Here is a 26974-nt window from a genome sequence, read left to right as displayed (position 1 = left end):
GGGAGGATGCTAAATATTAGGTTGGTCAAACGTTTTGTACGGGTTTTTCCACAAGATCTTACTGAAATAGAAAAGACGCGCGTATCTTCAAAGAGTGCTGATGGAGAGTTTCAGCACCTGCCTGCACAACTGCGGGGGCCCCCAGCTCTGCACACAACCCCAGCTCACAGCCAGCTTTACATCCTCCGGGACCCCGGCTACAGTTCTGAGGGGCGTTGCCAGCAGGGGGGGCAGAGATCTCAAAGGTCTCCCTTTCCTGACCTGGAATCAAGACTCAAACCTCAACCAGGACCCTCTGTGCTTTACGGCTGCCCCATGCCTGTCCGTGTAGGGCTTCCAAGCGGCCTGTCCGCCAGTACTACCTCGCCACAGAAGCGGAGGTGAGCAAGGGCAGAGAGAGCGAGAAAGCAGATGATTCCTTCCAGGCCCTGCCCTCGTGCGAACCACTTCCCGTCTCGGGCCTCAGTTTCCTCATCTGTAAAATGAGAAAGGTGGTCCTTTCAGAAATCAGGCTGATTTCTGTTTCCCTCTCGCCCTCCTTCAGGACATCCTTCTCTTCCAGTAAGATGGGCTCTTTCCCAACTTCTGGAGCCACTTCTCCCCACGTGCTTGTCCTCCCCCCCCCTTCCCTCCCCGGGGACCCTGCTCATGCACTTTTCAATGTTTCCCCTCCTTTGCTCATTCTGTCTCAAAACGTTGGCTCTTCTCCCCCTGCCTGGGTTTTACCGGGGAAGCAGCCAGACAGGACGGTCCACGCGGCTGCTACTTTGGGGCCGACTCTTCTGAGGTTTCCCTCCTCCCTCCCGTGGCCTCCAGTGGCCACTCACACACTCAGGAGACAGGAAATGAGCCTTTCAAAGGGTCTGCTCAGGGCTTCCCTGGTGGCACGGTGGTTGAGAGTCTGCCTGCCGATGCACGGGTTCGTGCCCCGGTCTGGGAAGCTCCCACGTGCCGCGGAGCGGCTGGGCCCGTGAGCCGTGGCCGCTGAGCCTGCGCGTCCGGAGCCTGTGCTCCGCAATGGGAGAGGCCCGCGTACCGCAAAAAAAAAAGAAAAAGAAAAAAAAAAAAGTGTCTGCTCAACACTGGTGGGAGAGCCCTCGGATTTCTCAGTGGCGGCGAGAAAGAGCCATTAACCCCAGCCTGACTTGCAAAAGGGAATTTAGAATCTCTGAAAGGCCAGCAGACCCAGGTTGAGGCAATTGCCTCCTTTTTTTAAAAAAAAAAAATCATGGTTGAGACTTCAGGGAAGAGTTAAGCACGCTTGTTGAGAGACAGAAGCCAGGTGGCACCTAGAACAGGGTCTGACACTCAGTGGATGAGGAATGAGAGATGCACGTGTCTGTTGCGAAGGACGGTTCCTCCTTTTAGAGCCGTTGTCAGAGAAAGGGGCTTTTTTAGGAGACACTCCATCTGGAAAGACAGCAAAACAATGCTATGCATATAAAGCACATTTCCCTTTGGATCTTTTTGCTGGAAGCTTCCTTCCTGCCTTCTTTCTCCTGGAGTGGCTCCTAAAAGGACGCTGACTGAACAGACCCGTCGTAAGGGCTTGTAAAGGAGAGGAAGAGCCTAAGGTGACCGTTTCCCCCTTCACTGCCCACGACCTCATCTTCCTCAGTCTCCCTGGAAACCAGCCTGAGAAGCCGCTGCCGGTCCCCCACCCCCAAAGTCATACCCCACCACACAAGGGCGGATTCTAAATGCATGCGATAGATTTATCTATTCTTATCACCTGTGTTAGTCTTGCTAAACTTTCCCTGCATGAAACTCCTTCGCATTTGTGTTCTGTGGCCCTCACCCAGCACTTAATAAACACATTTATTACTTTAATCCTTTTTTTTAACATCTTTATTGGAGTATAATTGCTTTACAATGGTGTGTTAGTTTCTGCTTTATAACAAAGTGAATCAGTTATACATGTACATATGTTCCCATATCTCTTCCCTCTTGCGTCTCCCTCCCTCCCACCCTCCCTATCCCACCCCTCTAGGTGGTCACAAAGCACCAAGCTGATCTCCCTGTGCTATGCGGCTGCTTCCCACTAGCTATCTACCTTACGTTTGGTAGTGCATATATGTCCATGCCACTCTCTCACTTTGTCACAGCTTACCCTTCCCCCTCCCCATATCCTCAAGTCCATGGTCTAGTAGGTCTGTGTCTTTATTCCCATCTTACCCCTAGGTTCTTCATGACATTTTTTTTCTTCAATTCCATACATATGTGTTAGCATAATCCTTTTAACGTGCACGCCCAGTCTCCCAACCAAACTGCAAGTTGCTCAAGAACAGGGACCACATCTCATTCACCTCTGTCGTCCTGGTACCTATCAATAAGTCTAATTCATAGTCAGTGCATTCTTTATTTTTCATTTTGGTTTATTACACAAATAAAACATGCTCACGGTAGGACTACGTGTTTACTGGCAGAGTGGACCACCACACAACAACATGCACAGCCTCCAAAGCAATGAATGAGACGCAAATATTTCAAAAGGGAAGATACTCTCATACGTGTATCCTATTAAGACTAATCAAGAAAGGTGATAAAATGTTATGTGGGAACGATTACAGGAAAAGAGTGTGCTTAGACAGCACTGGAGGGGTGTTGTCATCCGGTTCAAGACTTTGGGTCGCCACCCGGTGACATCTAACAGGAAGTATAAAGATCCTCGTGGCCTTTAAGCTGGGGTGTGAAAGTTGAACCTGGCGTGGGGGCGTCCTGACGCGGCTCCGCTGTTCTATATTCTGGAATAACTGTCATTCCAGCCCTTCTCCTGCTGCCCTCTCTCTAACCTCCCTCCCTCCTGCCACCTCCCTGTGCCCTGCGTTTCCTTCTGCTCCTGTGTCTGGGCTCAGCTGCATTGCCAAGAGCCAGTCCTCATTCTGCTCCAAAGTAGACTCTTCCCGGAGCTAGACGTTGACCGTCTGTCCTCTCAGCATCCTCTCCAATGTCAGATAAGTCCTGATCTCATTTACATTCCTCCTACCAAGGTCTTTTTTTTTTTAAATTTTTGGCCGCGAGGCATGCAGGATCTTAGTTCCCTGACCAGGGATCGAACCTGCACCCCCTGCAGTGGAAGCGCAGTCTTAACCACTGGACCACCAGGGAAGTCCCGTACCAGGTTTTTCATCGAGCCCTCCAGGGTGAAAGCAGCCACGCTCTGTGAGTCATCACCCATGTCCAAGGCAAGGCGGCTGCCCTTTCCTCCTGGAAGTGACGCGTGCCCCAAAACCCAAGAGCAGAGAGTCAGGGGCTGCCCATGGAGGCCCCACAGGCCGAGGTCAGCATCCGGGCTGTGGACTACGCCCCCTGCACGGTGGGATGGTTCCAGGGAAAGCAGCCAGGGACAGCCCGAAGGGTGTGGTCTTGGGAAGCAAGACTTGGACTCAGTTTTTTCAATCAAAACGAATGTTTGCAGTTTATCTTTCTGATAATGAAATTGTACATGTTCATTATAGTAAAATTGGAAAGTAGATGTAATCAATAAATAAACAAACGGACAAACACCTATCATCACCCCCTGATTACCTCTGTTATCACCTCAGTACGGAGCCTTCCAGGATTTCTTCTATGTATATACATGTCGGGCGTGCATGTCATACAATTCTACTAATCTGTACATTTAAAAATGGTTAAGGGCTTCCCTGGTGGCAGAGTGGTTAAGAATCCGCCTGCCAGTGCAGGGGACCTGGGTTGGAGCCCTGGGCTGGGAAGGTCCCACATGCTGTGGAGCAACTAAGCCCATGTGCCACAACTACTGAGCCTGCGCTCTAGGACCCGCAAACCACAACTACTGAGTATGCGTGCCACAACTACTGAAGCCTGCGCACCTAGAGCCTGTGCTCTGAAACAAGAGAAGCCACCGCAATGAGAAGCCCGCGCACCACAACAAAGAGTAGCCCCCGCTCGCCACAACTAGAGAAAGTCCACGTGAAGCAACAAAGACCCAACACAACCAAAGATAAATAAATAAATTAATTAATTAATTTAAAAAAAAGGTTAAGATGGTGAAGTTTATGGTATGTGGGTTTTGGGGGTTCTTTTTGGTTTTTGGTGTGTGTGTGTGTGTTTTAACCACAACTTAACAAATAAGAAAGAGATGCACAGCGTTTTCCCAAATAAGCGCAGTGGAAGGCAGCTGCTGTGAGCCTGAAAGGGTCTCTGCCCAGAGGACTGCCTGAAGTCGAGAAACCCAAGCAGAAAGAGGCAGGAGCTGTCCTGCTGCCAGAAACAGGACCGACTGGAGTCGTAGGAGGTCATCTGGAGAGGGATCGCCCACTCAAAGGGACAAACACACAAACTCCCCAGCAGAGGGGTCACTTCAGAGCCGTATCAGGGGGACAGGGCCTGGCCATTTCTGCCCCATGTGCTGCTCCTCTAATGGGCCATCTTTGGTCCAGGGCTCCCCACTGGGCTGGCCTGTGCTCTGTCAGATCTCCATCACAGTCTGAGGTTCCCCGTCCACTCCTGCAACCTCCATCACCTTTTACAGCCATCGCCCCACAATAAACCTCTTGTAGTCATAACTCAATGTCTGTTCCCCAGAGGATCCAAACTGTAGCAGTAATGGAGAATTTCAGAACTAGTTTCCCTAAATCATAGTAAATGCTGCAGGTTGAGCCAGCATCTCTCTTTAGAATGTGTGAGCACATTTGACCCTTTTCCCTCAGCTTTGAAACACCAACACTTAACATCCTGTTCCACATATTTATTTATCCTATTACATATTGTATAAGTCAACTTTCACTAGACAGTACTGTGGTAACCTAAAATCTCTGTAGCTTACAGCAACAAAGGTTTATTTCTAACTCACTTTGTATGTTACTGGTCTCCTCTAGATGTCTTCTCATCACAGAATCCAGGCTGAAAGAACAGTCTCTATCCTGGACATGCCTTCCTAATAGCAAAGGGAAGAGAACAAAAACACTGGTAGAAACATTCAAGTTTCTCCCACTCACATTTTATAGGCCAAAGCAAGTCACATGGCCAAACCTGACAATGAGGCAGGGAAGCATACTCCTCCTACAGTCCCAAAGCGACAGGCAAAAATATCTAACACTCCTATAGGGGAGCAAATATTTGGAAGTATACAGAAATGCCAGGGCTAAGGTTTCTGAGAGTTTCTTGTCTTTTCCCACATTGTGCCAAGATGACTGCTGTAGCTCCAGGCATCACATCCCTATTCCACACAGGAAGGAGAAGGAAGGAGCAAAGACAAGCAGAAAGAACAGCTAGCTGAGTCTGTCTCTTCTAAGAATTTTCTTGGCAGTCTCTCCCATGACTTCCATGGACATGGGATGTATTATTAAGCTGCCACTCTCAACAATACAGGGGTTCTGTTAGTAAGGAAGCACAATAATATGAATATTAGGTGGTCAACTAGTAGTTTCTGCCACTCCCACATAAGAGAGATTATCTATACATTTTTGGAAGATGCAAGACCAATGAAGCAAGTTGACCGACAAAGCCTGAAGAGAAAACACAGTCTAGAATTTTCTGTAGTTGTTGCAGAGATGCTGGCAGCTGATCTATCTAACAGAACCCTGGCATGTTTCTGGGCTTGGAGTCAGCAGCTGGGTTAGAGGGCAGAAGCAGGACGTGGGCTGGAAAGAGAGAGATTATGTGAATGCCTCACATGGACAACTAGCTTTTAGACACCGTCTTCCCCACCGCTGCCCAGAGAGCCAGCATTTACTGGCAGACAGAACAGAACAAAACCCAAAGATACGGAACAAAATAGTCAAGGAGAGCTCAGACTCTGGTTAATAGGTTGGAACCCCAAAGTTCAGCCTCTTTGGGCCCTTATTTGGAGGCCCCTGCAGCCTGACATCCCTCTTTTTGCCCACCTTACCCAGAGCTCTGAGTCTGAAGTCCTAATTGGTGGAGACACTTTGCCTGAAAATAGACAACGGCCAAGGAAGCTCACATCAGGCACTCACTTTTCCTGTCATATGTAGGCAGACCACTGGGGCTCTCCAGGCAAATGAGGGGCTCCACTTCAGGGCCAGGCACAGCTGCAGCTGGTGATACCATACTGAGAGCCAGGCATTAAGTGAAAAGTCCTGCAGGCTGACCCATGAGACCTCCCAGCCTGCCTGTACCCATGCAACAGTAACAGGTTGCTATAAAAATGGAACATTCAGAGAACCACAAAAGAGTGCTTATAAATTTTAAAAGTCTGCCTACCAAAAATATGAATATTAATAGTGGGAAGGGGATGGTGGACTGGGACATTGCAAAGCAAATCTTCATACTGAAATGTTAAAAGTTAATGTCAAAGCCTTCTAAATAGGTCAATAGAGGTGATAACACATATATAGTCCTGAGTTATCAGGGTAATCAGAAGCAGAGGTGAATAAAGAAACTGTTTTTTTTAAAAAAAAAAAAAAGAAAGAAAGAAAAGAAAGAGAGGGAGGGAGGGAGAAAGGGAGAAAGAACATTGTCCCTGAGTTGTGAATTCATGGCGGGGAAGGAAAGGTGGGAGACCATGACTCTCCACTATAATCTGCTCTGTATTATTTGCTCTGTCGTCACACACATGCCTTACTGTAACAAAAATAAATGGATGTGACCACCAAGAGGGGTGGGATAGGGAGGATGGGAGGGAGACGCAAGAGGGAGGGGATATGGAGATATATGTATATGTATAACTGATTCACTTTGTTATACAGCAGAAACTAACACAACATTGTAAAGCAATTATATTCCAATAAAGATGTTAAAAAAATAAATGGAAAAAATCAAATAGGAGAATTGTGTCTCAAGTAACGAGGTTTGGAAATCCAATCACAACATAGGCATCAAACACCTGCTTATTAAGACTCAGCAGTGTTTGTCAGTTACTAGGAGACAGGAGCCACCTGGTCAGAAAGTGTCCAGAAGATGCTATAAGATGGGACCACTTCAAGTAATTGTAACAATAAGAGCAAACACTTATTGATGCTTACTGGATGCCGGGACTCTGCTGAGAGTTTTACTTGCCTATTTCTTTTAATTCTCATAACAATTCTAAGGTCTAGGTGTTTTTCTAATCATCATCCCCATTTTACAGATGAGAAAACTAAGGCAGAGAAGTAAAGAAACATGCCCTGGTGCCCAGGGTAGTAAGTGGTGATAGAATTTGAATAGTCTGCTAGCAAGGGTACAACCTTAACCACTGTGCTCTTTTGCCTGTAAGCTAGTGCCCCAAATACTGTCTGAAAAAATACTGGGCCATTACAATACTGGCAGACGAGCCCTACATTCTATCATTACAGTTAAATTCACACAATGGGCACTGACTTTTTTTTTTGCCTCATTGCTTTCACATGGCTGTTATAAGAAATGTATTTTAAAAGGCCTTGGAAACTGTAAACCATTCATTGCAAAATGAAAGATGTTAAAATGCTATTTTCTTTAGCTCACTGTCAGGGTTGGGACTCTTCGCTGGATCCCTTGTAAGCCCCACATAAAGCCCCACCCACCGAGCACACAGGTCCTCCCCACTCACGCTGTTGTATCTCCCACTCAATCTCCTTCTCGTCCCCAGAACTCCTCCTCTTCACTCCTCCCTCCTCCCCACCCAAAGTAAGCTCTCAACCCTCAGCATTTTCTGCCACGTTCCTTGTATGTATCACTTAAACCATCACCTCAATTTTATCATTGAACTCGAGAGGCCCCAACCAAGAGAGGCAAACGTCTGGGAACTTGCGCTTTCCCCAAATGGGAGAGCCTTGTAGCAGATTATGTTTCCCAAAGAATGCAAACCTGGGCTAGAGCAACAGGCCCCAGTGAGACGTCAGCATCCAGCATCAGGCCGGTTTCACCCACTCGCCTGAGGAACTCTCTTCCATTACCAGAGAGCAATGCTCAGCACAAATCATGGCCCTTCCTGGACTCTTGGCAACGGTCAAAACTTTGATGCATCCCTGCTCCCCAAAGGTAGCTATTAAATGGTTTAGTGTGTCTCTTTCAAGATCTTCTTGTACAAATACACAAATATGTACGTGTATATATATTATACTACACATAGAGATTTCCCCTAAATCCTACTGGAATAGCACTGAATGTATGGATTAATTTTAAGAAAATTTACATCTTATAGTATTTTAAATCTTCCCATTTACATACAAACCTCAACTTGTACGATCAAGTCAAACATGAAACTCCCAAGAAAGAAAGACAGAATTAGAATAAGGCATTATATCCGCAACAACCGTGTCTTCGATGGTTTTGATAAGGAATTCTCACCTGCCTTTTAAAATACCGTTATGAAATATTTCAAACACAAAAATCAGTTAAAATAATAACAACCTACAGAACGGGAGTAAATATTTGCAAATCATATATCTGATAAAGGGTTAACATCCAGAATGTATAAGGAACTCGTACAACTCAACAACAACAACAACAAAAAGTAACACATTTAAAAAGGGGACAAAGGACTTGAAGAGACAGTTCTCCCGAGAAGATATACAAATGGCCAAAATACATCTGAAAAGATGCTCAACATCATTCATTATCAGAGAAATGCAAATAAAAATCGCAGTGCGGTATTACCTCACACTCATTAGGATGGTCACTATCAAAAGAACAAAAGATAACAAGTATTTGCCGAGATGTAAAGAAATTGGAACTCCTGTGCATTGTTGGTGGGAATGTAAAATGGCACAGCTATTATGGAAAACAGTAAGGAGCTTCCACAAAAAATTAAAAATAAAATTACTGTATACCCAGCAATCCCATTCCTGGGTATATATCCAAAAGAATTCAAAGCAGGGTCTCAAAGAGATATTTCCACACGCGTTGCAAATTATTCATTGCAGCATTATTCACAACGACCAAGAGGTGGAAGCAACCCAAATATCCATTGACAGATGAATGGATAAAGAAAATGTGGTCTAGACAGATATATATTCACATGTACATACATATATACATATTATATACATATAATGCAGCCTTAAAAAAAGAAGGAAATTCTGACATATGCTACAACATGGATGAATCTTGAGGACATTATGCTAAGTGAAATAAGCCAGTCACAGAAGGACAAATACTGTTATGATTCCACTCATATGAAGAGTCGGAAGCAAATTCATATAAACAGAAAGCAGAGTGGTGGTTGCCAGGGGCTGGGAGGACGGGGAATAAAGAGTTGCTGTTTAATGTCTATAGAGTTTCTGTTTTGCAAGATGAAAAAGTTCTGGAAATCTTCACACAACAATGAGAATATACTTAACACTACTGAACTGTATACTTAGAAATGGTTCAGATGGTAAATTTTTTATGTGCTTTTTTCCACAGTAAAAAAAAAATAACAAAAATCTGTGTACCCACCCTGGAACACTATCAAATCCTAAGATTACACTATACCTCCTTCAGTTTTTTTCCAGGAACAAAAGGTGGCAGACAATGGGAGAGCCTTCTGTCTCCATGACCCTACTCTCCTGTTTCCCTCTTCAGAGGTATCTGCTTCCCTGAATTTGGTTTTTATCATTCCTATGCATGTTTCATATCATGACCGCATGTACATGTATCCATAAATAATACATAACATTGCTTTGTCTATTGACTACTTTTATAGAAATGGTAACATACTGTACCTATCCTTTGTGCAACATCACATTTGAAAATTTATACACACTGGTAAGTAAAGACCCAATTCATTATTAGAACTGCTATATAGTATTGCAATGTTTAAATATACCATGTTTATTTATCCACCATCCTTTTGATGAAGTTGAGTCATTTCAAATGCTTCACTATTATGACAACTCAACAACAACAAAAAACAAACAACCCAGTTGAAAAATGGACACAGGGTCTGAATAGACATTTTTCCAAAGTAGGCATATAGATGGCCAACAGGACCATGAAAAGATGTCCAACATCGCTAATTATCAGGGAAATGTAAATCAAAACCACAGTGAGATATCACCTCACGCCTGTTAGAATGACTGTTATCAAAAAGACAAGGAATAACAAATGCTGGAGAGGGTGTGGAGAAAAGGGAATCCTCGTGCACTGTTGGTGGGAATGTAAATTCGTGCAGCCACTGTGGAAAACACTATGGAGATTTCTCAAAAAATTAAAAATAGAACTACCATGTGATCCAGATATTCCACTTCTGAGTATTTATTCAAAGAACATGGAAACACTGATTTGAAAAGATACATGCACCCCTATGTTCATTACTGCATTATTCACAATAGCCAAGTTATGGAAACAACCTAAGTGTCCACTGATGGACGAAAGGATAAAGAAGATTTGAGGTATATATATATATACACATATATATATATGTGTGTATACACACACACACACACACACACTCACATATACAATACAGTGGAATACTACTCGGCCAAGAAAAAGAAATCCTGCCATTTGTCATAATACAGATGGACCTTGATGGCATAATACTAAGTGAAATAAGTCAGATGGAGAAGATAAATACCTTATAATTTCTCATATGTGGATTCCACTCATATGTAGAATCTAAAAAAAATGAAATAAAATAAAAATAAACTCATAGATAGAGAATAGATTTGGGGTTACCAGGGGGGAAAGGGGTTATGGGGTGGGAAAATGGTTGAAGGGGACCAAGTGCATGGTGATGGATGGTAACTAGACTTGTCCTGTTATCACTCTGAAGTGTGCCTAGATGTTGAATTGTAATGCTGTACACCTAGGACTTATAAAAATATTTGAATAAAAATAAACAAAATATTTCACTACTGTGAACAATACTGGATCAAATCATCTCATACATATCCTTGTTTACGTATATCTCAAGGTGAAACCTGTGCATTGGAGGGAATGAATCTCTCCAATGTCAGCAGGATACTGACAAATCGTTCTCCAGGGCATGTGTTCTGATTTCCATCCACAGCAAATGAAAGTGAGGGCCAAATGCTCCAACCCACACCAACTGAGTTTTTCAGGCTTCCTCAATTCTGCCAATCTGCTGGGTGTGAAATAACATCTCATTATGATTCTATGTTTCCCAGGTTATTAGAAGAGTTTAGTGTCTTCTCATGAGTTTACTGAAATATGGATTTCCTCTCCATTAATGTTTTGCCTGTTTTTCTGTTTTGTTGTTTGTCTTCCACTAATTGGTAGGCATTCTTTATGAATTCTGGATACTAAGGCTTTGCTGGTTACGTGCATTGCAAATTCTTCACTCAGTCTATGGTTTTGTCTTTTAAATTTATTTTTTGCTTATTCGTTTAACAAAAGTTTTACTACATTTTAAATATAATCAAATACATCAACCCTTTATTTCACGTTTACAGTTATTATGTTGTGTTCATGAAATCATTTCTTACCCCAAGGACATTGTTCTGTCTTCTCTGGGGAACAGAGTAATGATTCAGTAAATATTTGCTGAATGAATGAATTATTTCTAGTTTGTGGGTCTCCAGAAAATTGCACAAATCCAATTTTTATTTTGTATAAGCCCCATGCTCATATAAGCAATTTTTTATTGCAAAATTGGACTTAAATGTAAAAGGGGGTGCTACCATTTGTCCTAATTAGGCCAAGGTGAAGCATACCTTTTGTAACACACCAGCGAGAATAACTATTATTCTTCACGAAAGATTCAGCTGAGAAACAGGATTTTTAAATATAGCAATATTTAGATTAGAAAGCAGAAAGTAAGCCTTGTTAGTGAGGGCTACAGCAATAGAACAGAGCATCTAGAACAGTCTACAGCATCAAACATTTTATTGAGCATCTGTTATGTAAGGAGAGTTGTAGAACTTCTTTCTTCAAAAACTCAATCATGGGGCTCCCCGGGCACAGTGGTTAAGAATCGGCCTGCCAATGCAGGGGACACGGGTTCGAGCCCTGGCCTAGGAAGATCCCACATGCCGTGGAGCAACTAAGCCTGTGCACCACAACTACTGAGCCTGTGCTCTAGAGCCCGCGAGCCACAGCTACCGAGCCCGCATGCTGCAACTCCTGAAGCCCGCATGCCTAGAGCGCCTGCTCCGCAACGAGAGAAGCCACTGCAATGAGAAGCCCGCACACCGCATCGAAGAGCAGCCCCCGCTCGCCGCAACTAGAGAAAACCCACGCGCAGCAACGAAGACCCAACGCAGCCAAAAATAAAAAATATAAATAAATAAATAAATAAATAAATAAATTTTTAAAAAATAAAAAAAGTCACCTAAAATCTCAGATACCAGTTCTTTTTTAATTTATTTAATTAATTTATTTATTTTTGGCTGCGTTGGGTCCCTGCTGCTGTGCGCGGGCTTTCTCAAGTTGAGGCAAGCGGGGGCTACTCTTCATTGTGGTGCGCGGGCCTCTCATGGCGGTGGCCTCTCTTGTTGCGGAGCACAGGCTCCAGGCACGTGGGCTTCAGCAGCTGTGGCTCACGGGCCCAGCAGCTGTGGCTCGCGGACTCTAGAGCACAGGCTCAGTAGTTGTGGCACGTGGGTTTAGTTTCTCCGCGGCATGTGGGATCTTCCCGGACCAGAGCTTGAACCCGTGTCCCCCGCACTGGCAGGCAGACTCTTAACCACCAGGGAAGTCCAGATACCAGTTCTTCAATGAAAGCACATTTATTACTGAAGAGTCGCACAGTGTAAAATTCCCATTAGGAGTGGTGTCCATGTCCCTCAGACACCTTTTCTCAGGCAAGTAAAAGAGCTGGAGAAGGGAGAGCAGCGTGACGGGTACACCATGCTTGACAGAGACCCATGTGTGCAGACACGGGACTGCCCTGAGTTACCACCTCACACACTGGCACTCCTCTGCCCCCAGACAGAGAAGATCGGCGGAGACTAACCACCTACCACCCTCTACCTGCAATTTAGGGAAACTGCTTCTGCTGCCTTTCATTGCTGGCCCCTTAAAAGGACAGCTTGCTGCAGATGCTTGAGAAACTTGTGGAAAGGGGGAAGGAAGAAAATTATAATCACCACTCAGAGATAAGCATAAGCACGACTCATGTGTACACACACACACACACACACACAATTTGTGCTCATACCACGTATTTAATGTGAGAGGCTGTGTGGGTCAAGGTTACAAGCCTAGCTGCTGGAGCCTGACGCTAGGTGTGGAGCCCGGCCGTACACTCACAAGCTCTGTAACCTGAACAGATGCTCCGTCTCTGCTCCCATTCCCCCACCTGAAAAATTAGAATAAGAGTAATATTGATAGTATCTGTCCCACAGGCTTGTTATGGGCTTAAATGAGACGTTATGTATAAAGTGTGCAATAATACGGGACACACAGAAAGAAGATGCAGCTCTGAGTTATCATGATGACACAGTTCTCCATCTGACCTTTTAACTTAACATTTCATCATAACCCTGTTGTCAAATATTCTTTGAAAATACTATTTTTAGAATTATAGTGTTCTGTAGCCTACCTTTTTTTACTTAACACTTTACCCTGACTATATGTTTTAAAATATTATTCTTGATGTCTATATTTTAATACTCTATTTTCTAAATATACCACAATTTTTCATTTTCCCCTGTTGCTGGATATTTAAGTTGTTTCCTATTTATCACTATTATAAATAATACTGTGATGATATACTTAAAACTTGGGCCACATCCCTGGTCCCTTTCTTAGGATAAATTTCTAACATCGAATTTCTAGGATGAACATCATTCAATGTTCATGTTACCAAACTGCTATCCAGAAATAATAGGCCAAGTTTACCCTCATCAGTCCTGTGTGCAATGGCCTGTAACTATGCCATTAATAGAATTTTAGTAGTATCTCTTTTTCTTCTTTGCTATTTGAGAAGAGGAAACTTTTTACTTCATTTCATTTTGATTTTGATAACTTGTGAGGTTAAACTTTTATGATTATATTGGTTGTGAGTATTTCTTCTTTTGGGAATCTTCTGTTCATGTCCCCATTTTTGTTTGTTTGATTTTTTTTAGTTGAGTTGTAAAGAGGTATTTTTCCATATTAATTGATAGATGCACTTTATATATTAGGAATTTAATTTTTCCGTCACACTTTATTTTTTCCCAGTTTCCTTTATGGTTTATGTTTTACTTTACTCATCTATTCAGCATGGAGTTACTGAGTGCCTGCTATGTGCTGAGCACTGTGGTAGGTGCTGGGGATTCAGCAGGGAGCAAAGCTGACTAAAATCTCTGTCCCTGGAGGGCCTACATGTTAGTGGGAGCTTCTAGTTGAGGGTGTCATTTCAGTGGACACAATCATCTAGTTCCTGGAATGACCTATAATTGAGAAGGACCTATAATTACTTAAACATAATTGGTCCATTAATGCCATCTTCCTTTCAGAAAAGCACTGTACCCACATGAATATGGAGCAAGAGAGACCCAAGAGCTCAGCCTAACAGAGAAAATTTGATAATATTTTCAGACAAGTATGACTAAAAAGACACCCTTAGACTTTCAGCTGGGACTCAAGCACGTTCAGTGGTTATTTCTTTTTCTCCCTTCCACACAAGTGCCTCTTAAAATTTTACAGCCAGACTTTCCTGGTGGCGCAGTGATTAAGAATCCGCCTGCCAATGCAGGGGACAGAGGTTCGAGCCCTGGTCCGGGAAGATCCCACATGCCATGGAGCAACTGAGCCCGCGTGCCACAACTACTGAGCCCGCATGCCACAACTACTGAAGCCCGCCTGCTTAGAGCCCATGCTCTGCAATAAGAGAAGCCACCACAATGAAAAGCCCACGCACCGCAATGAAGAATAGCCCCCGCTCGCTGCAACTAGAGAAAGCCCGCACGCAGCAACAAAGACCCAACACAGCCAAAAATAAATAAATAATAAATAAATAAGTTTATTAAAAAAAATTTTTTTTGCAACCACTTGTATACCTCACGATCTGGGGCTCGAGAGATGGGGGTGTCCAGGTGGGGTTGATGAGAAGAGGGAAGTTTGGGGTCTTACCTCAGGCTACTATACCAAAGTACCATAAACTGGGTGACTCATAGATAACAGAAATTTATTTCTCACAGTTCTGGAGGCTGGAAGTCCAACATCAGGGTGCCAGCAGGGTCAGGCTTCGGTGAGAACCTCTTCCGTGTTGCAGACTGCTGACCTCGTGTTCTGTCCTAATGTGGAGGAGAAACATGGAGCTAGCTCTCCAGCCTCTTCTTAAAAGGGCACTAATCCCATGCCCTTGATGTCCCTACCCAAATACCTCCCAAAGGCCCCACCTCCAAACATCATCACATGGGCGAACAGATTTCAATATGTGAATTTTGAGGGGATACGAACATTCAGTCCATAACAGGTCCCATAAGTAGAGAAGACTGCGCCAGGAATGACTTTATGGAATGACGGATGCAACAGCCAGTTTCACAAGAGATTCCTTTCCCTCAGTGGGGAAAGGATTGGGACCTGCAATAGGAGCAAAACTACCTCTTCAGCAAGCTGTGTGCACATGTGACTCAAGGACCAGATGAGTGGCCACCCTCCAAAGCTTCAGCACTTGGAAACAACTCGGGGGAAGGGGACTTGAATTCAGGAAGGGAATCCTGAATTGACAGAGATTGCGTTTAGGGCAGCAGCAGAACAGGAAATCGAAACAGAAGTTGAATGGAGTGATAGAAAGATAAGGTTCTATTTCTTATACATCTGAAAGATATCACTGTGTTTTTAAGAGGAATCACAGAAGAAAGAGAAAGAGAGAGAGAGAGAGATGTCATCATTTAAACACTTAAATTAGAATCTCCCACAATCCTGGGAATTCCCTGGCAGCCTGATGGTTAGGACTCTGCTCTTCTACTGCAGGGGGGACGGGTTCGATCCCTGATTGGGGAACTAAGCTCCTGCAGTCCACATGGCCAAAAAAAAAAAAAGAATTTCTCACAGTCCTTAAGAAGAAACTGAAAATGCAAATTAAAAATTCCATTAAAGTAGTATAAGTTTAAGCTAACTTTTTTTTTTTTTTTTTTTTTTTTTTTGCGGTACGCGGGCCTTTCACTGTTGTGGCCTCTCCCGTTGCGGAGCACAGGCTCCGGACGCGCAGGCTCAGCAGCCATGGCTCACGGGCCCAGCTGCTCCGCGGCATGTGGGATCCTCCCGGACCGGGCAGGAACCCCTGCATGGGCAGGCGGACTCTCAACCACTGCGCCACCAGGGAAGCCCTAAGCTAACTTTTAAAGGTGCAGTTTGGAAAACCTTATCTGTTCCAGGAATTCCAAGGTGGAGGTCATCAATTCCTTCTTCACCTGTTGGCCACTCATAAGCACCACATGCATAAATAACTCCACAGAACCAGATTAAACATAACTGACTCCAAAAGTTGCCCAGCACAGACGGGCAAGAACCTCCTGACAACAGGATCTCTAGATAGTCCTACTCAGAAGATTCCTCCTTCATCCCCTCTCCTTGCATGGCACAGGCTCATCTCTGCAGCTCCACTTAGCTCTTTCCCTCCCCCCCTTTATCAGAAGCTGGCCTCCATCACTCTCAGCTTTCTCCTCAGTGAAGCACAGCTGGCTCTTGCTAGGAGGAAGCAAGAAGGGTCGGAGAACCCAGATCCAAAAGAAATTTCAAAAAATATGCTCAACATCAGTAATCACTAGGGAAATGCAAATCAAAACCATAATGAGGTAACACTTCACACGCATCAGGATGGCTGTTACAGACAAGAAGGAAGGAAGGAAGGAAGGAAGGGAGGGAGGGAGGGAGGAGGGAGGGGGAGAGAGGGAGGGAGGGAGGGAGAGAGGGAGGGAGGGGAGGGAGGGAGGGGGAGAGAGGGAGGGAGGGAGGGAGGGAGGGGGAGAGAGGGAGGGAGAGAGGGGGGGAGGGAGGGAGGGAGGAAGAGGGAGGGAGGGAGGGAGAGGGGGAGAGAGGGAGGGAGGGAGGGAGAGAAGGAGGGGAGGGAGGAGGGAGAGAGGGAGGGAGGGGAGGGAGGGAGGGAGGAAGGACAGAAGTAAAGAGGGAAGAAAGGAAGGGGGAAAGAAAATAGCAAGTGTTGGCAGGATGTGGAGAAATAGAAACCTTTGCGCACTGTTGGTGGGAATGTGAAACAGTGCAGCTGCTGCGGAAAATGGTATGAAAAATTAAAAACAGAATTACCATATGATTCATCAGTTGTATTTCTGGATATGTACCCAAAAGAACTGAGAGTAAGGTCTCAAAGAGATATTTACACAACCATATTCACTGCAGCATTATTCACAATAACCAAAATATGGAAGCAACCCAAGTGTCCATCAACTGATAAAGGGGTAAAGACAATGTGGTGCATACACACAATGGAATATGATTCAGCCTTAAAAAGGGATGCAATTCTGACACATGCAACAATGTGGACGAACTCTGAAGACATGCTAAGTGAAACAAGATAGGACAAGTACTGTACAATTTCACTACATGAGGTCCCGAGAGTAGTCAAGCTCATAGAGACAGAAGGTAGAATGGTGGTTGCCAGGTCGGGGGGATGGGGTGGATGTGGAAGGGAGGAGGTAATGTGTAATGGATGCAGAGTTTCAGGTTGGGATAATGAAAACGTTTTGGAGATGGATGGTGGTGACGGCTGCACAGCAGTGTGAATGTACTTAATGCCACCGAACTGTGCGCTTAAAAAAAAACGGTTAAAATGATGAGAAAAGAACTAGGAGGAAGGAGACAGGAAGGGGTGAGGGAAGGAGGAGGAGGTGGAGGACGGTCCCTCACAGGTAAGTTGAACGGAAACAGGGAGCACACAGGACTGGATTTAGCACGTGGAGAGCTGGGGTGAATTTCCTATTCTGTGGGCGGAGACGACAAGGGGAGCGACGCTCAAGAGATCTGGCTTCGCAAAAGTAAAATGAAGGCCAGGAAGTTCTAAGGGTGTGGCACTAATGCTAAGGCTCCCAGTCCCCACCTTTGGAGAGACGGGTCATCCCAGATCTCAAAGGCCTCAGTGCAGAAGTCAGGGAACGCGGAGGGGTGGAGCCTGCAGAGGCCATTTCAAAGTTAAAGGCACATCTTAACTGCCACTCCCTCCATAGGGCTCTTCTGATGTCCCAAACCGGGCATTCTCAACGCTGGCCCTATCCTCGCCAAGGGGGCAAAAATTGTCTCTTAGAGGTGAAAAAATCTTATTCTTTCTATGCACCTAGCACAGAAGGGCACAGGGCAAATTCACACATACGCGGTGTATCTATGGTATCAAAATTTTATGCTGGGGGGGTTGGTGATTAAGGGGGGAAATATCCAAAGGAGAGGGAGAGGGGCAATAACACAACCACGCAAAGGCTGAGAACCACTGCCCTAAAGCTGGGGGGCTCCGGGATGTGGCTCCGTCCTCCAGGTCCACACAGCCCTCTGGGCTTCTCACACAGCTCGAGCGCGTGTAGTCCGGCAGGAGAGCACGCGCGACCTCACCCCTTCCAGCTTCCGCGGCCGGGCACCCAGACGGCCGGGTCGTCGTCACGCTCACTGTCACTGCGCGCGGCCGCCCGGGAGAACCGCTCCAGCGCGCACGGGGCAGGGGAGTGTCCCCCCCGCCCCGGGCCCCCGGGCCCCCGGGCCCGCGGAGCCGCGACACGCTCCGGCCCCGAGGAGCCCCGCGGCTCCACCCGAGCCTCCGCCCGCAGCCCGGCTCCTCCTCGGCGCGCTCCTCCGAGGTGCCAGCGCGGCTACGCCCAGGGCGGCGAGAGAGCCGCCGCAGCCGCGGAAATCTGTACACACCGCAGCGCGGCCCCAGTAGCCCCGTCTCTGTGGCGCAATCGGTTAGCGCGTTCGGCTGTTAACCGAAAGGTTGGTGGTTCGAGCCCACCCAGGGACGAAGGAGATTGTTTTCCTCTACAGGGATTCATTTTAAAACTACAACTCCGAGATTTTTAATCAAATAGGAGTACGACACTGCTACGTTTCTAGAACAGAGGAAGACAACGTCCTCTTAATAGTATTCGGTGCCCAACGCAGTGAATCCAAGAGCGGCACAGCTGCTGAAATGGGAGCCCATGGATAGCTAATTCTAGTCCTACCGAATATCTGGGGGAAATGTGCATATATGCTTCAGGAGACCTGCCCAACATTGTTCATCAACAGCAGACATTGTTATGGCAAAAACAAACAAACAAAAAACACTCAATTGCCCATTGACAGGTGAATCAATAAATACCACTGGTTTCTCTCAGAAAATCTGATACCACCAAAAAGCAAATGTAGTTATTCAATTTTGCCATATCTGTGGCCAAAAGCATTTGAGAAGCAAATGCAGATGCAAACATGCAAGAGGAGACATCTCAGAGTTCAAAGTATGTGGAGGCACCGTTATACCAAGAAACTATTTGCTGAATTAAGCTGTGTTACAGCTTTTGGATCAAGGACTTGAATCTAGGCAAAGCCTTAACGTTTTCTTTAGATTGCTGGCAGATTTTTTTCTGAAATTAAACTCAAGCAGAAATTGTTTGTATGGGTTCCTGTTAAAACGTCTCAAATGACATATTTTCAACTCGTCTCACAGAAGACACAAATATTTTTCAAGAAGATGATTTGCATAAGACTTTCTTTTTTTTTACTTTATTGAGAAATAATTGACATGTATATCATTGTATACATACGAGTTTCTATAAAGATAGAGAACCACATGATAATATGATAACATGAAGATGTAATTCATTTCTGCCAAGATTGAGGTCATGTGGTAGGTGCTTTTTCTCTGGGTCGTTCTTATCAGGGATAGAACTTTGAGACCTAGAAGAAGGAAGAGTTGACTGTCTCACTAGGGTGTCTCCTAGGGAATGCCTTGGCAAATGCTGGCTGACAATTATTTATCAAATTATGGTTGATAACAAAATATCCTCTACTGTCTCGTTAGGACCCCTCAGGAAGGAGACACAATATTGCACTTATGGTGGAATTCCAGGCAGAATGGCAGGTAGCCACCCCTAAAAAATGTTCTTAGGTAGGGGCCTTTCTGATGCTTCTCAAAATTCCAAACTTGCCACCTACACTTAAGGATAGCTTACAGTGACACAGAGAACTATATTCAATATCCTATGATAAACCATAATGGAAAAGAATATTTTTTAAAAAGTATAAAAAGAAGAATAGGGCCTCCCTGGTGGCGCAGTGGTTGAGAGTCCGCCTGCCGATGCAGGGGATACGGGTTCGTGCCCCGGTCTGGGAGGATCCCATATGCTGCGGAGCGGCTGGGCCCGTGAGCCATGGCCGCTGGGCCTGCGCATCCGGAGCCTGTGCTCCGCAACGGGGGAGGCCACAGCAGTGAGAGGCCCGCATACCGAAAAAAAAAAAAAAAAAAAAAAAAAGAAGAATGTATATATATATATATATATATATATATATATATATATATGTATGTATGTATAACTGAATCACTTTGCTGTACAGCAGTAATTAAGACAACATTGTAAATCAACTAGACTTCAATTTAAAAAAAGGATAGCTTACAGTGGAAATAAGAAACGGGGAGGGGGTGGCAGTGGAATTATGTCATAAGATCATTTATACACCGTTGAAATTGAGTCTCACATTTCAAGATGAAGAAGGTGTAATATTTGCTATTACTGAAGTGATGGGGACTTAGCATGTCCTTCCACCTTGAAGCTGAGTGTACTTACACTAGGGTATAAGCTCCTTGAGGGAAGAGACCATTTTCTGTTATTAATGATCAATTTAGGGTCCAAAGGATTTCCTTCAGGACACAGTTCAAATTCTTGAGCTTAGCGCACAAGGGCTTTCATGATCCGCAGCTGTGTCTCCTGCCCAGTTTCCGCATGAGAGAGGTTATAAGCACTTACCAGGAGTTCCTTGAATGGCCCAGGATGACCTACACCCCCTTCCCGGCCAGACACCTGTCCCTACACCCCGATGTGCCCCATTCTGCTTACCTGGGTAACATGTGCTGAGAAGCTACCCCCTCAGGAAGCCTCCCCTGACGCTACCTCCATCTAATTTAGAGGTCCATCCTCCACGCATGCATCACAGTACCCTGAAACCAGGGAGTTACTTGTCCCCTGCACAGGAATATGACCTCTTCAGAGTAGGCACCATGTCTCCGTTCATCTAGCACAGGCCTGTCCCATGGCACACGCTCAGGACCAGAGCAATCCCTGCCTTCTTGGGGTATGTGTTTAACAGAGACCGACAGTCAGATAAAAATGCATATGATGAAAGGTCGGCATGAGAAACGCAGAAAAATGCTCCCAGGCCTTGAAGGAGGAAGTCAGCTTAGATGGGCTGGATGGTATCTTCACAGAGGATTTGAAATGACCCTGAAAGATCTGGACAGGCCAGAGGCAGAGGAGGCGTGTCTAAGGCTGGGGAAATTTCAGGACAAGATGAGGGCACGATGGGGGTGATGGACAAAGTGTACTTAAATAGGGAGCAGTGAAAACGTTTGTAGCTTGTGGAAGGGCCCTGAAGAGCAAGAGAAGAGGCTGTCCGAGAACAGTATGGAGGTTCCTTAAAAAAACTAAAAACAAGGCTTCCCCGGTGGTGCAGTGGTTGAGAATCTCCCTGCCAATGCAGGGGACATGGGTTCGAGCCCTGGTCTGGGAGGATCCCACATGCCGCGGAGCAGCTGGGGCTGTGAGCCACACTACTGAGCTTGCGCGTCTGGAGCCTGTGCTCTGCAACAAGAGAGGCCACAATAGTGAGAGGCCCACGCACCACGATGAAGAGTGGCCCCTACTTGCCAGCAACTAGAGAAAGCCCTCGCACAGAAACGAAGACCCAACACAGCCATAAATAAATAAATAAATTTTTTAAAAAGAGTTATCGTTTAAAAAAAAAAACAAAACTAAAAACAGAGCTACCATATGACCCTGCAATCCCACTCCTGGGCATGTACCCAGAAAAAAACATAGTCCAAAAGGATACATGCACCCCAATGTTCATTGCAGAGCTGTTTGCAGTAGCCAAGCCATGGAAGCAACCTAAGTGTCCATCGACAGAGGAACGAGTGAAGAAGATGTGGCACATATATATACAATGGATTATTAGTCATAAAGAAGAATGAAATAATGCCATTTGCACTAACATGGATGGACCTAGAGATTGTCATACTGAGTGAAGTAAGTCAGAGGAAGAGAAATATCGTATAATATCGCTTATCTGCAGAATCTAAAAGAAATGATACAAATGAATGTATTTACAAACCAGAAATGAACTCACAGACTTCGAGAATGAACTTACGGTTACCAGGGGGGGAAGGGTGGAGGGAAGGGATAGTTACGGAGTTGGGGATTGACATGTACACACTGCTGTATTTAAAAAGGATAACCAACAAGGACCTGCTGTATAGCACAGGGAACTCTGCTCAATGTTATGTGGCAGCCTGGATGGGAGGGGAGTCTGGGGGAGAATGGATCCGTGTATATGTATGGCTGAGTCGCTCTGCTGTGCACCTGAGACTCTCACAACATTGGTAATTGGCTATACTCCAATATAAAATAAAAAGTTTAAAAAAGAGAGAGAGAGAAGAGGCTGCACTTTACCCTGTAGAGTAAGAGAGGCACTATTAAAGGTTTCTGTTTCAGGACAGAATGAAATCTATTGTAGGTGGTTGGGTTGGCAACAATGTCAATAAGAAATAAGAGGGCTTCCCTGGTGGCGCAGTGGTTGAGAGTCCGCCTGCCGAGGCAGGGGACACGGGTTCGGGCCCCGGTCCGCGAGGATCCCACATGCCACGGAGCGGCTGGGCCCGTGAGCCATGGCCGCTGAGCCTGCGCGTCCGGAGCCTGTGCTCCGCGACGGGAGAGGCCACAGCAGTGAGAGGCCCGTGTACCGCAAAAAAAAAAAAAAAAAAAAAAGAAAAGAAAGAAAGAAAAAAGAAAGGAAATAAAAAGAAATAAGAGATCAGAGGACAGTTTAGACGCAATTATATTTCAAAGGAGAGGCAGTGACGCTCTGGGTTAAGGTGGGTAAAGGAAAGAAGGCATGGATTGATTCAAGGGAAGCCTGGTCAAGATTTAGGGACTGAAACAGGAGGGAAGTTTGAGGGTGAAGCCCGCATTTAGAGCCTGGGAGACCCAGAAAGTGGTGATACCATTGCTTGATGATGTGGGACTTTGGAGGGGTCTTAAAGAAACCTTGAAATTAGAAAAATTATAAATTGTCCATACTCTTAGCTTTCCTAACTTGTGGCCTGTTCTCCACCATGGAGTTCATCTAGAACCTAGTCTCAGAAACAATCTTCATTTTAAGTTAAACTTCATTTATTTAAGATAAACTTCCCAAGAGACTACTTAGGGGTCCACAGAGCCCAGTGAAAATCTGAATGGGAAGCTAAGGACCCTCTTCCCAGAATGTACACATTCACAGAGAACATCTTATTTACAATGTCCAAGAGAGTCACAGAGCCTCTGGAGCAGAGAGTTCTTGGCCCTCAGATTTTGAAGGCCCGGCTTTGTATTTTATTTATTGGATTTGTATTCTAATTACTGATAAAGCTCATAAAGCATGTCACATCCAAAGTGTTTAGGTATGGGAAAATTACTAAACTGAAGATTTTAAGGTAACACAAAGAACTAGAAGAGTCTAATATTATTGACAAGTCACAAAGAGAAGCCAGTAGCCAGTTTCCTTTTTTTTTTTGCTGAGCAATTAATTACGTATGTAAAATTAGTAATAAAGGACTTAAGACAAAAAAAACTGCCTTGAGGTTTTAACATCTAATGCTTTATTGTTGTAGTCTGGAGCGACTGGAGGTACTGGCTGTAAAGGGCTTTAATATAGTGATCCTTCCAGGGTCCCTTCTATAGGGATTTACACCATCACCAGATACCAATTTGTATTTCTTTCCTTGGGAGTCACTTTAATGACACCCAGCAAACTATCATATTTTAGTCACCCCCTCATAGGATTTGAGCCTTTTTTTTTTTTTAGTAAAAACAAACCAAAAATTATTGTCTGTCAAAGATGACTCAAACTAGTTATTCCTAAACAAGTAAATCAAATACAAACTTTAAAATAAGGAGATCTTCAACTACCTTAGTAATAAACTGCGAAGTAGATCATAGATTATTATATGCATGTGTGAGCATAATGGTAGTTTATTTATACTTAATTATCCAATATATTCACTGGTACAAGAACATAGGCTGGCTTGATAATTGGAATTCTAGTGAGGTGGATGGACCTAGAGTCTGTCATACAGAGTGAAGTAAGTCAGAAAGAGAAAAAACATATACCGTATGCTAACACATATATATGGAATCTAAGAAAAAAAAAAGGTCATGAAGAACCTAGGGGTAAGACGGGAATAAAGACACAGACCTACTAGAGAATGCACTTGAGGACACGAGGAAGGGGAAGGGTAAGCTGTGACAAAGTGAGAGAGAGGCATGGACATATATACACTACCAAACGTAAGGTAGATAGCTAGTGGGAAGCAGCCGCATAGCACAGGGAGATCAGCTTGGTTCTTTGTGACCACCTGGAGGGGTGGGATAGGGAGGGTGGGAGGGAGGGAGGTGCAAGAGGGAAGAGATATGGGAACATATGTATATGTATAACTGATTCACTTTGTTATAAAGCAGAAAGTAAGACACCATTGTAACGCAATTATACTCCAATAAAGATGTTAAAAAAAAAAAGGAATTCACTATAATACTACTGCAGAGGTGAAAATCTGCAATGGATAAGAACTAAATATAGAACTGAAGTTTTAAATACAGAATTTCCCTATTAGTTACCAAGCACAGGGATGCTCTACAGTAACCACAAGGTCCATATCAATGGGACTCCAGTTTACAACTCAAATATCTTGACATCCTGCTGAACAAGCCCCGTTTACGTTGCCTTGGGGCTGGGGGAGTTTTAAATATCAGGTGAGTTGTAGACACACTTGAACTTCTCAGCATATTTAGATCACCTCTGCCTCCAAACCCAGTGGGAAGATTATAATAACGAGAAAGCCGGCAAGAAGGGTGCTTGATCAAGCTATTAAGTGCCTGCAATAACTAAACAGGAAATGCATTTTCATTTTGAGATTTGAAGTATTTCATAGGAGCTCCTTTTCTCCTGATGACCTCTTGCTTCTGTGGTTACATTTAATCTCCTGATTAAACTTCTCCAGTACCAGACTTATTGTCGCTTTGGCACTTTGCTGTCTTGCAGAAGTTAATAAGCGCCTTTTGTGGGTCTGCTTTACTCAGAAGCATCCTGTAGTGCCTGTCGGCCACCTTTGCCTCTTCTGTGGCTTCCTGAGGGAACACGGGTGGGGAGAAAGGGGAGAGGAGCTCCTGGAGGTGAAAAGCAAAGAAGGGCCAGAAAGACAGTCACAGATAAGCTCACTGAACAGGTCTGTTTCAGAGCCACCAACGGTATGGGGCTCTTTACCTGCGGCAGGAGCGCCCGCAGGAGGAGATGCCTCTGGAAACGGCTCAGAAAAAGTCATTCGTTTAAGGTTACTCCTTTGCGATGCTCCCTCTAACCTGCCAGCTCGATTCCACCCTTCCTCCCCTGCCATAACACATATGGACACGGCTCACTGTTTTTGGCCCCCGATTCTGAGTTTGGAAAAGCTAGTCCATTTTGTGTTGTTTGCATTTGCGGTACCCAGGAAAACACTAAGATAACTAAACTTACTGCAGTAATCATTTCACAATATATGTAACTCAAACCATTATGCTGTACACCTTAAACTTATACAGTGCTGTATGTCAATTATATCTCAGTAAAACTGGAAGAAACAAAACTCTAATAAACTCTATCTTCTGCTTTTCATATACTTTTTCTGACTTGCAGAGTGGATGACTGCAATAACGTTAACTGGAAGAAAAATTGGCTAAAATTTGATAGACTTTCCTCCTAGCCTTTTTCCCCCCCTAGGAAATTGATATTTACACTGTTTAATTGCCTTCTATAATTGATCACTGTTTCTTCCCACATAACTTCAATAAACTATAGGAATTGAATATTTGTTAACATAATATGAAAGATATGTGAATGGTGTATTTTGAATTTTAAAGAACAGTGAGGTGATTCAATAAATGGTATTTGAACAAATATACTATTGGGGGGGAAAAGAAACCTCATGGCAACACATCAAGATACACTGCAAAAGAATTAAAGATTCATGGAAGGAAGGAAGGGAGGGAGGGAGGGAGGAAGGAAAGGAAGGAAGGAAAGGAAAGTAAGAAAAAGGAAGAAAGAAAGAAAAAGAAAGAAAGGAAGGAGAAAGAGAGGGAGGAAGGAAGGAAGGAAGGGAGGGAAAGAAAGAAGAAAGAGAGGGAGGGAGGGAGGGAGGGAGGAAGGAAGGAAAGAAAAGAAAGAAAGGAAGGAAGAAAGGGAGAGAGAGAGGGAGGAAGGAAGGGAAAAGAAGGAAGAAAAGAAACCTAGTTCCATTGACATGCCTACTTGCCAAAATTTATTTGTAACCCTAAAAATCAATACTTGCAGTGCTCTTGTGGTCATTTATGGACATGTACACAGCAATGAAAAATCTGAAACCCTTGCAGTACATTTGGTCCATGCCAAATATCGAGGCTCTTGCTATTTGGTACAGATCATTTGGCGTGGACCAAATATGCTCATGGACATTTTGGGTAGGACAAAATTTCAAGGACCATTGGCATGGACCAAATGTCTTATGGACATTTTTTGTCCTTTTTGTTGGTTATTTCACTTGTTTAAAATGGCCCCCAAGTGTGGTGCTCAAGTGCTGTCTAGTATTCCAAAGTGCAAGAAAGGTGTGACATGCCTCATGGAAAAAAACATGCGTGGGATGAGCTCCATTCAGGCAGGAGTTACAGCGCTGGTGACCTTGTGTTCAATATTAATAAATCAACAATATATATTACATAAGGTATCTTTAAACAGAAACACACAAAAAACAACATTTGTTGATCAGGTGACAAAAATGTTGTGACCAGAGGCTCACAGGAACCTAACTGTATTCCCCCAGGAGCGGTGGTCCAGTATTTGCTAATTCAGTGTTTGTGGTGACTTGATACAACAGAAGTACCGCAAATAACAGGAGTCAACCATACGTATCCCCTATGACCACCCAACATTATATATTTACCTCCTTGTTTAGAAGGCAAATTACTAAAAGGCAAGAATTTCCTTTTAC

The 26974-nt window shown here is 44.4% G+C and overlaps 1 long non-coding RNA gene across 1 annotated transcript; it reads right to left on the bottom strand.

The window, feature by feature from the left end:
• Positions 1-13098: 13098 nt before the first annotated feature.
• On the bottom strand, positions 13099-18510 carry LOC309792606. The gene is made up of 3 exons (XR_014291746.1): positions 18313-18510; positions 14947-15044; positions 13099-13123 (listed from the first exon to the last, which is right to left on the bottom strand). It is a non-coding gene; the product is annotated as an uncharacterized lncRNA (long non-coding RNA).
• Positions 18511-26974: the final 8464 nt, after the last annotated feature.

Source organism: Mesoplodon mirus (genome assembly GCF_964341445.2).
Source record: "Mesoplodon mirus genome assembly, chromosome: 17".
In the NCBI taxonomy this organism is placed as follows: Eukaryota; Metazoa; Chordata; class Mammalia; order Artiodactyla; family Ziphiidae; genus Mesoplodon; species Mesoplodon mirus.
This window is presented reverse-complemented; position numbering and strand designations above follow the sequence as displayed.